Here is a 12352-nt window from a genome sequence, read left to right on the forward strand (position 1 = left end):
AAGCTTTTGAACTGATTCAAACCATTAGTACTCATTTATTTGTAAATGTTCATTTTCATTTTAATGTAATGAATAATGGAAACATTATTCCTTATATTCTCTAATGTAAGGATTAATTAATAGCTTAGGCTTGTCCAAAATAAAACATGAGGTTATTTCATGAACATTTTTCTATGTAGGGTGTCGAAGGAATAAAATACACATTTAAAATATATAATTTTATTTATGTGAAGCCATATAAACTGTTTAAACTTGGGTCGTCTAGCGGCTTGCGTCTCTCACACCCCACTTGGCTTCTCTAGGAATCTGCAACTAAAAAAAAAAATTGTGAGACTGCTGCAAATAAAGTAAAATAGATTGGCATGTGTCACTTCTAAGAATAAAAAAAACGAATTCACAGAAATATCAGTTCACATATACAAAGGTAAATCTTGCACTCTAATCATAGTCTTGCTATTTAGTTGTCAAGTTGGCCTAACACTTATGGAAGTACGGGAAGTGTTCGGAAAAGGCGTTCGTTCTACAAGTGAAAACACCAAACTCTAATGACGTATTAAGTTTTTCTATATATTTTGGTCGCAATTTTCCCATTAGAATTTAGAATTACGATGGTTAGTTTTAGTACCTAAACCTCAACAATAATAAAGACAACTTGCTAGTTACCATGGGTTTTTAACACGATGGTTACATCATAAAAATAATATTGGTCCCCTCTTTAGTCTTGAATCTTTTATAACTTGTTAATTAATTTGTTTGCATCTATATGGCGCAGCTAATAATTTGACGGCGTGTCCATTGGGCAAAAATATGAAGACATATTATTTCAGAAATAATTTTGTTTGGAGGTGTTCCCAAGAAAAACCATGGTGAGCATTAATTGTTGCCAAGGTACGTAGACCAATCAACGGTTCTATATAGTAGTTCTAGAATAAAAATGAACTGAGGTGAGCCCGAGACAGACAATTACTGATTAATGTTTTTACACCCATTTCGTGACGAATCCAAACTTGAAGGTAAATCTCTTGATCAAGCATGTTGTTGTATAAGCATGTTTAGACTATGAAAACCATTATTATCAACAGGTAGAGGAAAAAAGCGCATTTTTGGCTGAGTCTCATTCTGTGTGTTTGTCTCACACAATTATTGGCTACATCCATTTCATATAGACCTGTTATCTTAAAGCATAATATTTTGATACAAGGGTAGACATGCTATTTGTCCTAATTTTTCATTCATATAAGAGACATGGTGGAATGAGCAGCTCACAGTGCTCTACCATTCTATATTATCTCTTAAATTCGAATCTTAGATTAATAACATAAAATATGCTATGGTTAACGCTAAGTTGTAATCATAGTTTGTTTTGAATAAGAAATCGGTTCATTCGACAGATTAGTAACTGACATCGACATATTCTTTTCGGTGATTTAATTCAAATGGGTCAATTCAGTTTTAAATTTAATACAAGTTTAAAATGAAATTTGAATAGCCACTACTCTCCAAAGTCTAAAACCAGATAAACCGAAATTCAGTCTCATACCTAATTCGCTCTAATGTGTGAACACTACTTAGACCATAAAACCGCCTCAGTTGACAGGTGTCTACAACATACCCCTACAACTGCAAGCACTATTGTTGACAGCACCTATGAAACAGTTATCTATGCGGGAATGCCCATCTGCCCGGTCAAAACCCACCCGCATCCTTCGCCCAAAATCAATTACTTGCAGGTGAGCGTCCCAAAACGTAACACCTTGGGGCAGCTGTGTCGCTTTTTGCACCGGATTATATGTTACAGTCGCGGTTTCGGGATTTCTATATTAGGCCCGGCAAAAACGGAACCTGAATCACCTGTTTCGTGGTTAACTTGTTTAACATGCAGCTGGGAAATAATTTACGAATTAGCAGTTGAGTTGGCACTTTGTATGGTAACATGTTTATTAGTGATTATCGAATATGTTCTTCAATTATCTTCTTGCATTGAAAAAAGTTTGTAGTGGTGATCTCTTTTGAAGTAATGAATTTCTTCTTTTATATTTTCAGATGAAGAAAGCTTTTAGTTTTATATGAATTTCACTGAAGAATGTTTAGGTTAAGGATTACTTCTTAGTTTCCCATTTTATGATTATGTTTACTCATTGTTGGCTAGAAACCTTTCAATGTTTTTGTTTCACTTTGACCTCATAATTTTAGATGCAAATAAGGTGCTCATTATGTGCCTTGTTTGTAGCAAAACTTATATAGTTGAATTTTAAAATGCAATGTTTATATCCAATTTATACTGTTGGACTTTGTAATTTTTTTGTTTTTAAACAAATTTATGTAGTCGACTTCTAAAATGTCCTGTTCGTGGCCAAATTTAGATGACCATTACATAAAGCTGTATTTCAATTAAAACTATTGCAAGTCTAATTATCTGTTAGAATGTAGATGGTTGTGTTAAGCCTGATTTCTCAAAATTATTAAATCTAGTTTAAAAGTCACTAGAGGTTTGATCTCACGTTTTAATACTCTAGTATTGACATAGTAAATGTTGTAAAAATGTCATGTCTTGGCGGTTTTTAAGCATAAACAAATACACTGGGTAACTCTCGAAAGAAGTAGAGAATCTTTCAAAAGCTTGTCCAATACCAACAAATACTGTGCCTATTTATAGTTTAAGGTTGCCTTAATATTTAAATAGATGTTTCCTGTCGATCTAACTGATATCGGTAACTGTATTTGTTACTATAAATAGTCTATATATATCTACGATTCCAATAAAAAATAATTTAACACTCCCTTTATTAGTATTGAACGTGATGGTCATATTATATGGATGCAATATAAAATACACCTTCAACAACACAGATGCTTACAGTTCTAAAATTTTAAAAGAGAAGACGAATACATAAAAGATGCTACAATAATGATGTGGTTTGACCGTGAGGCCCAATCGGAGACCCAAATATAAATCTTACACTCACAAAAATTTTTTTTAAATAATCATTTAAACAACACAAATAAATTTACAGTATTTTGAACCGATCTCCAAACCGTTCCACGACACAAAAACAGTTACAGAGTTAACCGCGGAACCGGAACGTTTACTGAGGTAGTAATTAAAAATGGGACCAAGATTAGTGATAAGCAGTAATTAGAGGGACGGCTGATAGCTGATGATTATGTACAGCTGGGCTGATTGACCGTGGTATGACAGGACTGATAACTGATCGTTCCAGTCACAGTTCCACCAGCGGCGCTTGTAACCGGTCTCTAGCACCTGCTACTGCTGCTCAGGTTACAGGCGATACAATGTTGCAAGGAATAGGAGTAAAAGGGATTAAATTCCAGTATTTAAAGATATTCTATAGATGATAGACTGACGTTTAGTCCAGTGTAAAATTGGCTTGCCTGTTTTGCCGAAGCTGGACAATCAGTTCCAGTACTAAATGGTCCGGATGGGACTGGCTGTCCAGCGTTCGCCTATGGCTGATTGTCTAAAACCGCCAGAATATTTTACAATCTCTAGCAAGTAGAACCTGGGACTGATCAAGCAATTCAAGCAATTACATTATAGTGATCACCTAAGTCCTACAAAGGATACGGATCTGTTCGTGATACTCAGTTTACGGGCAATGTAATCTTGCTTTAAGAAAGATCAGAAGAAAAAAACTTGTATGCATTTTTATGATTTCAGATTATAGATTTGACTTAAACAAGACATACTATTCCAATATTGAGGTTGAAGCCGGTTTTAGTATTAAAAATAAAATAAAGGTAGGCCTATAGCAGTTGAATTTAGCCACGAACAGACATTACTGGTTTAGATTCCTCTCGAATATAAAGCTCAACCAACTTTTTAACCATGCAGCACCGAAAAGATAGCTTATTGCAATTTATATAGTATTGTTGCGGGCTTAACAGGTTCTTTACAATAAAAACTTGGCTCCTGACTTGTAACGGTATCATTTGTGTCACAACACTGTCGCAGTTACACCTACATAAAAATAATATACTCTGAGAGTTGTTCATTAAACTATTTTAACTTTAAGTAAAAATAGGCTTTTAAAGATTTGTGTAGCTAGCTATGCTCTCTCTCTTGGTTATGCTCGGTACATTATTATACAAGTTGTCAAGATTTAAACTTTTGTGTTGTTTAAGCAGTCATATACTCAAATGGAAATGTGTTATTAAAATATCCTACTATCATAAAATATTTTTTAACAAATTTAGTATTTTGTACAAAACAGTTCAGGACAAAATAATGTTTCAGGTGGCTTCAGTGTTATTCAATAATCGTTCAAAATTAAATATTCAATATTTACAGCTATTTAAAATATCCCAGATTTTAAAAGCTACAAGATTAACCAACCCTTTGACTCAGTCTTGATTAATAGCTTGAGAGGAATCAAGCAACTTGTCAATGGGGAGTATAGAGTCTGATATAAACATCCAAGCCGAGGCAATTAAGGGAGAAATCCGCGCCAAAGCTACCCGACTCAAAACTCATGCATTTTCATCGACTTGCTAATTAGAATTAACAAGCTGCAGTACTCAAAGCGGCCGGGTCAAAGCAACCTAAGATTTCGAAGGGGAGTTTGAGGGCAAAGGGCTGCGAAACCTCAAACTGTATAAACACACCGACATCCACACCATGATTATTTCTGCAAGATTATTTCACCGTCAGGGCTGTTTTGGTTAAGGATGACGTTTCCTAATTTTGTAGAAGTAGAAATCCTGTGGTTATGATATTATGATAGGATAACAACTGCTTGCATGTATCCATTCACTGTATGGTATTAGAAATCAACATTTATCTTTTTTCTAGTTTGAGAATAATTTAGGTGAATACTGGTTAAGGGATTTATGCATACGGTGAATAGAAGGACTTATTAAAATTGTTCAATCCTACTGTAACTTCTAAACAAAGGGGTATTCATCTTCCACACAAAAAATAGTTATGTAGCGGAGTCGATAGTGTTGGTCGAGCTGGACTAACTATAAAAAGTCTTCGTTGTGGTTCCAAAAAATTAGCTATGATTGTTGAAAACTAGACCCGTCCTTAATCATTAGGTTAAGAATCAGCTGATCGAAGTCAGTAACGTTTCCCAGATGATTTAACTGCATTCTACAGCTGATCTTGGTAACAAAAAGACGCATGTGATCACACTCTATTCTACACACTTCACATAATCCACCTCCACAAAACGTCTGCAAAACGTTCTTCGCTGTCCCACCAAAGTGATAGAGTGCTTTCACAGCTATATCTACCACTTATCAGTTTCTTGTTCATAATTACAATGCTACCTACAAGTCTGCTAGCTCTAGCAGGAAGATTGTTCAGTATCTCTATACACGTCACTGATAAACTGATAACATTCTCCTGTCTGAACCTGCTACGTCATCACATGGAGTGACGTTTCCGCTGAAAAGTTTCCACGGCCTTCACTATCCCGTTTCTTTTTTTGTGACTTTGGAAACAAAAGGAGGAAATATCCGAGTAAAACTGTGCAGCGTTTTATATTTACCTATCGCTGACGTTATTTTTATGATGGTTATTTTCAAAATAATTTGTTGTAGTTGTATTATATTATAGTATCTGGACTTTCTATGAATATAAGAATGGGCAAAATAATTGGATTGAGTTCGGTAGCTAGTTTCTGGATCCAAGTTCCGCCGTCCTTAGACAAACCTTCTAGTAGAACAAAATCAATGGTACAACTATGAATATTACGACAGAAACGGCATGAATTATTAACATTAACAAATTACGGTTATGGCCAGATAGTAAACATATTTGTATTATTATTTGTTGTATTATTTATTTACATTTTTGTATTATTATTATTCAAAAATTCCCAAACCAATAATGTTAAGGTTAGGTTAGGTTAGACGATGATATGTTTGTGTTTATGATCCATGCCGTTTCTGTTCTGATATCCGTGGTACAACCAAAAGGACGATTTATTTGTACTTTGGTAACAAAACTAGTTGCTGGTGCTAAATTACAAATTTTCATTTGTAATTATTTCCACTATTCTTAAGTATATTTCTTCATTTAATTGTGTGCTAATTTTGTTTAAATAATGAACGGAGTTCAGTGATAATAACAAGATCAATTTTTCGATTTGTGAAGTGCCACAATAACTCAAGAGTCATTCCTCAGACATATTTTGAAATGATAAAAAATAATCTTTGGAACAATCTTTCAATTAGTTAAGGTATTAAACACAACATTAAAAACAATTAAATCACAAGGTCTTTTTCTAGGTCATTTTAAAGTCATCTGTAATAATTACATTTTCGCTATGAGTAAAAAAGTGAAGTATTTTTTTAGGTTTTCGAGTTGGTAAAGTTTTGTCATCGTCTAAGAATGAACCTTATTTCTGAGTGAATCATACATTTAGTGGGTTTCCTTCACTAAAGTACTAGATAAAGTAAAAGTTTAAAAGTAAATAATTTCCATTTGTCACAACTATTTTGAAGCTATTGAAATTTTTCGAAAAGGTAAACAAACACATTGCATAGAAAACAATTGAAAACATACCATAAGGGCGATAAATCTGTAAAGGGAATACGTCCAATCTATGGTAGTTATTAGAGCATAATCACACTTTTGTATATACTTGTTTAAAAATATATACATATTATTCTATGTGTATTTTTTTTAACTTACCAAATACGTAATATCTTTATTCGATTATTTTTTCACAAATCTTGTACAGTATCTTACGACAGTATGGGCTACGTATCGGGACTTACGTTCACGGTATACAGCGGGCGAGCCTACGCACACTCACACACTATCACACACACACACTCAGGAACAATTACAGCCCACCTGTAAGACAGCTGGTTGTTCTTTAATTAGTGATATTAATAAGAAGATCAGCTGATATGGCGGATGGTGGCTTTTACACCGGGCAAAGCGTTCTGCTGTCTGATTAATAATTGTTGTACTTCACAGTTGTGGCTGTAAGACGTCAGTTTTCATTTCGTTAGCTAAAAACGTTTTGGTGCAATTAATGGTCGATTGTTGCGGCCGTGTTAGAACACTATTGTGAAAAGTAGAAGACTTGGGAAGAGTTCAAGTAAAAGATTCTTGATCATAAAATCAAAACATCATTGATTCGAAACTAGCTGGTCAGCTGAGTATATATAGTGGATCAGAAGGTTACCAGTTCGATTTTGAGTAAAACCAGAAGTTTTTGATGTCCATAAAGAATAAATGAACTGTTGTATTTTGCTTGTTTATTGACAAATTTTGATCAAATTTGGCAAATACATTGATTTCATACTAAGCGGTTGACACCAATAAAAAATACTTGAAGATTCCTGTGGCAGAAACCCTAAGTACCAATTAAACCTAATTTTATTTAAATAGAGAATAAATACATTTAATTAAATAGGAATTCGCTGAGTATGATGGTTTGCTGCGGTGGGGGTATTGTGTTTGCTATATTGCTGCTGGTGCCATAGCTGAGTCAGTTGTAAAAACATTTAAAATAGTTTCTATACTCAACGGCATTCAAGCACCTGTATGACAGCGTAAAGTAAAATATTTTTTTAGTGTATTCAAGTAAAATATATTTTTTACTTCCTCACTGTTTTCAGAAAACCATTAATAATGATTAAGAATCTAATGAGCTTGAAATAGTAACTAAGGCTGTAAGGACAACGAATAGTAATATAATAATATTATTATTATATTATATATATAAATTATTATTATACGCTACCTCATCAGGGGGACGGCCGCTAGGTGTCATAAGAGTATCTTCAAGGTTAGCCTAGATCAATATGCACACATAAAAATAAAGGTATTTATTAGTAAAAAAACAATGCCGCAAACCCGACCTCAAACGGACAACGGAGTCAAAAATGGCAGCATTGCAATTAATTGATAAAATATCAACAATAATTAAGGTAGATTTTTAACATTTTAAGAGATAAAGTATGAATGAATGAATGAATGAGGTGCTCCGTTATCTTATCGGTTTAAAGGTCCCTTATCGCCGAGCGCCATTCATTCGCGAAATAGTCATTGAGTATTTAAATTTATCTCTACTATGGAATGTCATTGATTTAATTTAGACTTTAAAAAATCATAACTTCAGAATGAAACATGCTATTGGAGTCGGGTTTTCGCAGTTGTGTTCAGCTAAATAAAATCTTCAAACTAAAATGTATTTTTCTATCATAAAATAATCCGGATATTTTAAAAAATACACAAAAATACAGATTTATCTGGCTTAATCCGTATAAAAGCTAATTTTAATTTTAGCTTTTACTGCAATTTAATTATCTTTTCCTTATTAACTAAGCCATTGCCAAATTTGTTTGAATTATTTTCCTAATGTCTCTTTAAGAGTCGTTAAATGAAAACAATGTCTGTTTGCTAAATATATTCCAAACCCTAGTGAAGAAAGTTTTGGGAAACGGTTTATGGGCGAAAAATTATTGATGAAAGCACTCATGAAGTAAACTATTGGAAATGAAAATTGTTATCGGGCTTATGAAATTTCAAAGCAAGATATAGAACTACACTGGCAAATAAGATAATTAGAATGTAAAATTATAAAAATATACAACGTCCAAAAAGGAAATACAGTAGTCTTTACGGGTATTAAGAAACAACGCCTTCAAATATATAGAGGCAATAGTGGTACTGTATCCATTTTGCATTTAACGCCTTGAATATATTTTAGCAATTAAAAAACTTATAAGGTGATATTTATTTGGAAACGAATGTTGTTTTATGGTACCAAACTATAGGCCTACTCTTAGCTGCGTGAATTTTGAATTACTGATTAAGGCTACACATGAGTGCACTTAAATAAAACACAGCTTTTATGTGGTCAAAATTATTAAGTATTATTTTTGGATGGAACATATCTTCAAATGTTTCAAAGAGGGTATATTTAAAGGAGTTATTAAATATATACTTGAATAACAAATTAAATATAGTAAATAAAAGTGAGAATGCCATTAATATACGTAAATACTTCCGACGCAGCTAAACAAAATGTCTTCCTAGACCCAAGCCGCAAATAACCTGAGATTGTAAAAGAACCACCAAGTCGGTAAACAAATACTAACAGATTATTTTAGATTTTTATTTTCATTTTAGATTTTCTGCTATAAGGAACACAGAAGATCTGGCTGGTTCGCAACATTGTGAAAATACACATTGCTTCCGGACTTAGTCCATATCAGGACAAATACGATAGAATCAATTTTCCTCGTAAATATATGAACTAAAAATACAAAACTTTGAACTGTTTTGACTATTACATACACTAAACTATGTTCAGATGTTATCTAACAGCTAACACTGATCTATGTTTGTACAGATAACATGTAATAGCGCTGCGACACTCAAGATCTAACCTCTATTGTATTCCAAAACCGCCACAATGACTAGCCTTGCCGCTTAGCAACAATGGTCGCGACCTTTGACCTTGAACGCCTGATAACAGATGACCTTGGTGATAAGACTCGGTCGCCACCCGACTACAACACGGCTGTCAGCAATACCACACGCAATATGGAGTTTTGTTTGATGTTGAAAATATTTCTCGTTTCCACACAATTCATCAAGTATGCTGAGATAATCTTTAACGGAATGGCTAGAAAGTTGAGTTGCTGTTGTTGGAATACTACGGATTCCTAAAACTACTTTGTTCGTGTAAAAATTTCGTAGAATATGCTCGTGACATATTCTACATTGGTCATTTATGCAGAAGAAATTTCACATATTTTTTTTATCGGAGCTGGGATGTGGAGCGTCAATGATTTAGATTTTGAGGTAGAATTGAGTATTAGTTCGAATAGTTTTAATTTCAATACCAAGAACAGACGATAACGAGAACTATAGTTTTCCTTAGCCTAAACATGTGGAAAACTTTTCAATATTATAAACCAACGAAACATCGTATTCCTAAACGCTTTCCAAATTTGCACACGTGTTTTTCCCGAACTACTGAATTTTATTTCACCAAACTTCTGATTTTTTCTACCCCCCACATAATCAGATAGGGTGATCTCGTTGAACTATTATGCAGACATTTCTTTGTAAAAATAAAGGGTTTTTTTTATTTTACTGCTGTCGTATGTCTAGCCTAGAAACAGTTTATTTTGAAGAAAAATTTAAGTTCGAGTGAAACAGAGGCATATAAGGGTTAATGTGAAAGTAATAGTAATTAAAAGGGGTTACAAAAGCAAATATAAACTGTTCTCTACTTGAAGCGCAAGTATAAACTTTTTAATTTGACTTTTTTTAACATTTTGTTTAAGTTTGTTGAATTGTTATGTATAATTGTTTTGCCGTTGGAAATAAATAAATAAGTGAATGCATTAGCGAGCTTCTTTTATGTCGTGATTATTTACCTACGTAAGTATATAAAATAGACGAAATATATTGTAGATTGGATTCGTTAACGTTTTCCCTATTGAGGCTGAGTGTCTCGTTGCGTACTAGCATTGATTAGAGTCAACTCATCAATTACTATTGCACAATCGATTATTTCTAGAATTATCGTAATGATATTTGAGAATTATCTTAAAATACTTTATACAGTGGTTCAATTCAGTAAAAATATGTAGATTTATTAAAGTAATCCAACCCTAAGACGAACTAGCATAGCAGAAAATCCAGATCGAAAACCCCCAACTGATAAAGTCATTAATTCCCCCACACAATTTCTAAATTCCGAACAGACGTAATTGAGAGCAAAAACCAAAGCGTCGCCATTCACATTGTCCCTGTAAACAGGAGACTCGTCGCGGCAAAAACTGTTTAATTGGTTTATCCTTAGTTGTCGCCATCGTTTTGAAACACTGACACTTTTTATTGGCCGCCATTTTGCGGCATGCGGCCACCAGAGCGTTTCTGTGGTCTTTGTGCTGGAGCAGTCACCGGTGCTATGGTGTGTTCGTGTGTGTATCGCTCCGTTGGCTACGAACTGTACCCCCCCCCCCACCCCTCTAAGTGCTATAGTCCTACGGTTGCGGCCACCCGCGAATTTCATTTGCAGCTTGGGGTAATTTCATTTTTACTATCCGCTCCACGGCGCCGGGCGGGAAACAGTCCGTAAAGTCGGTTAGGTCGCCATTACCAAACTTACTCACGGCTCGTTACCCTGGGAAGGTAGAATGCTCCATGAATATATGGAAGTGTTCATGATTTACGGGATGAAATAATTCATCTTAAAACATTTCGGATGGAGTAAACAATGAAAAAATAAAGTACAATATTTGATAGCGGAATTTAAAATTAGATATGAATTTTCAGTAAAATTTAACTCACAGTCTTTTAAAAGCTTCGCTGTAAAAGGAGTGGTCTCTAAGCCGTGGCATTACTTAAAAACTTAATCAAACACCCATTCTATTTTGAAAGTAAAATTAAATTCCAATATTTCATGGATTTCTTTTCCATCCCTTTAGTTGTTAGAGTTTCTTACTGTTTGTATTCTAATTTCAACCAATCCTTAGTGTTATATTATTTACGACAAGTAACGTAACTTAACTAGCTCAAACCCCCAAAGAGTTTGTGTGTGTTTACGCCAGTAGCGTTTTTAAATTTTATGTAAGTGAACGGGCCAAATTCTTGTCTTGGTACTATCAATTGTGTAAATTAGCATCTTATTGATTGACCATTAACAACTGGCATCTGGATCCGGATTTATCTCGCAAATTGCACTAGCAACATATAGATTTTAAGCCAGCAATATAGCCACTCGACCAACCATACAAATGTAGTTCAGTATTTTTGGTTGGAATATTTTTGTACTCAAGTCCTGCTTTAACTAATCTAAGTCCTTATGTTACTACAGTAGTAATAATTAACTTGTTCAACTATTAACCTATCCCTAATATTCTTTTAAGTTTATTGACTTGTTAACCTAACATAACCTATCACTAACCTGCCCAACCCTAACCTCTAACGGGTTAGGATGCCACGAGTCAGCTGACGATAGGTAGAAGCGCACCACAATCGCGGGAAGTGACAAATACGTGGCAATCAAAGTGACAAACACCACTACAAAGAAGACAAAACCTAACAATAACCCCATCACAGTAATGATCACCTGGGAATCAGCTGATGACAATGTGTGGGGGAGGGGGGAGGCAAATGGGACACTTGTGGTGATGACACACATGCAAATTGGATCTTGAAAAAACAGATTTGCTTTTCAAATGCGCTGAGGCGAGGCGCTCGAGCGATTACGGGTAAGCTGAGAATCGTCATTCGTAGCACATACGTATGTGATCTTATAAGTAAACATTAGTTGTGGCGGATTAGGAATATTTAAATCCGTCGTTTAATTTGTGTGTGATATTTTCCAGTGTGGTACTGATTTTTTGGGGG

At 34.3% G+C, this 12352-nt stretch overlaps 1 long non-coding RNA gene across 1 annotated transcript; it reads right to left on the minus strand.

Annotated features, from left to right (window-relative positions):
- Positions 1–203: 203 nt before the first annotated feature.
- LOC128985445 (uncharacterized) lies at positions 204–12094 on the minus strand. The gene is made up of 2 exons (XR_008490024.1): positions 11907–12094; positions 204–312 (listed from the first exon to the last, which is right to left on the minus strand). It is a non-coding gene; the product is annotated as an uncharacterized LOC128985445 (long non-coding RNA).
- Between the last annotated feature and the right edge of the window lie 258 nt (positions 12095–12352).

The sequence above is a fragment of the Macrosteles quadrilineatus genome, unplaced genomic scaffold (assembly GCF_028750875.1).
Source record: "Macrosteles quadrilineatus isolate MER2022 unplaced genomic scaffold, UCM_ALF_1.0 Scaffold_2__2_contigs__length_208266976, whole genome shotgun sequence".
In the NCBI taxonomy this organism is placed as follows: domain Eukaryota; kingdom Metazoa; phylum Arthropoda; class Insecta; order Hemiptera; family Cicadellidae; genus Macrosteles; species Macrosteles quadrilineatus.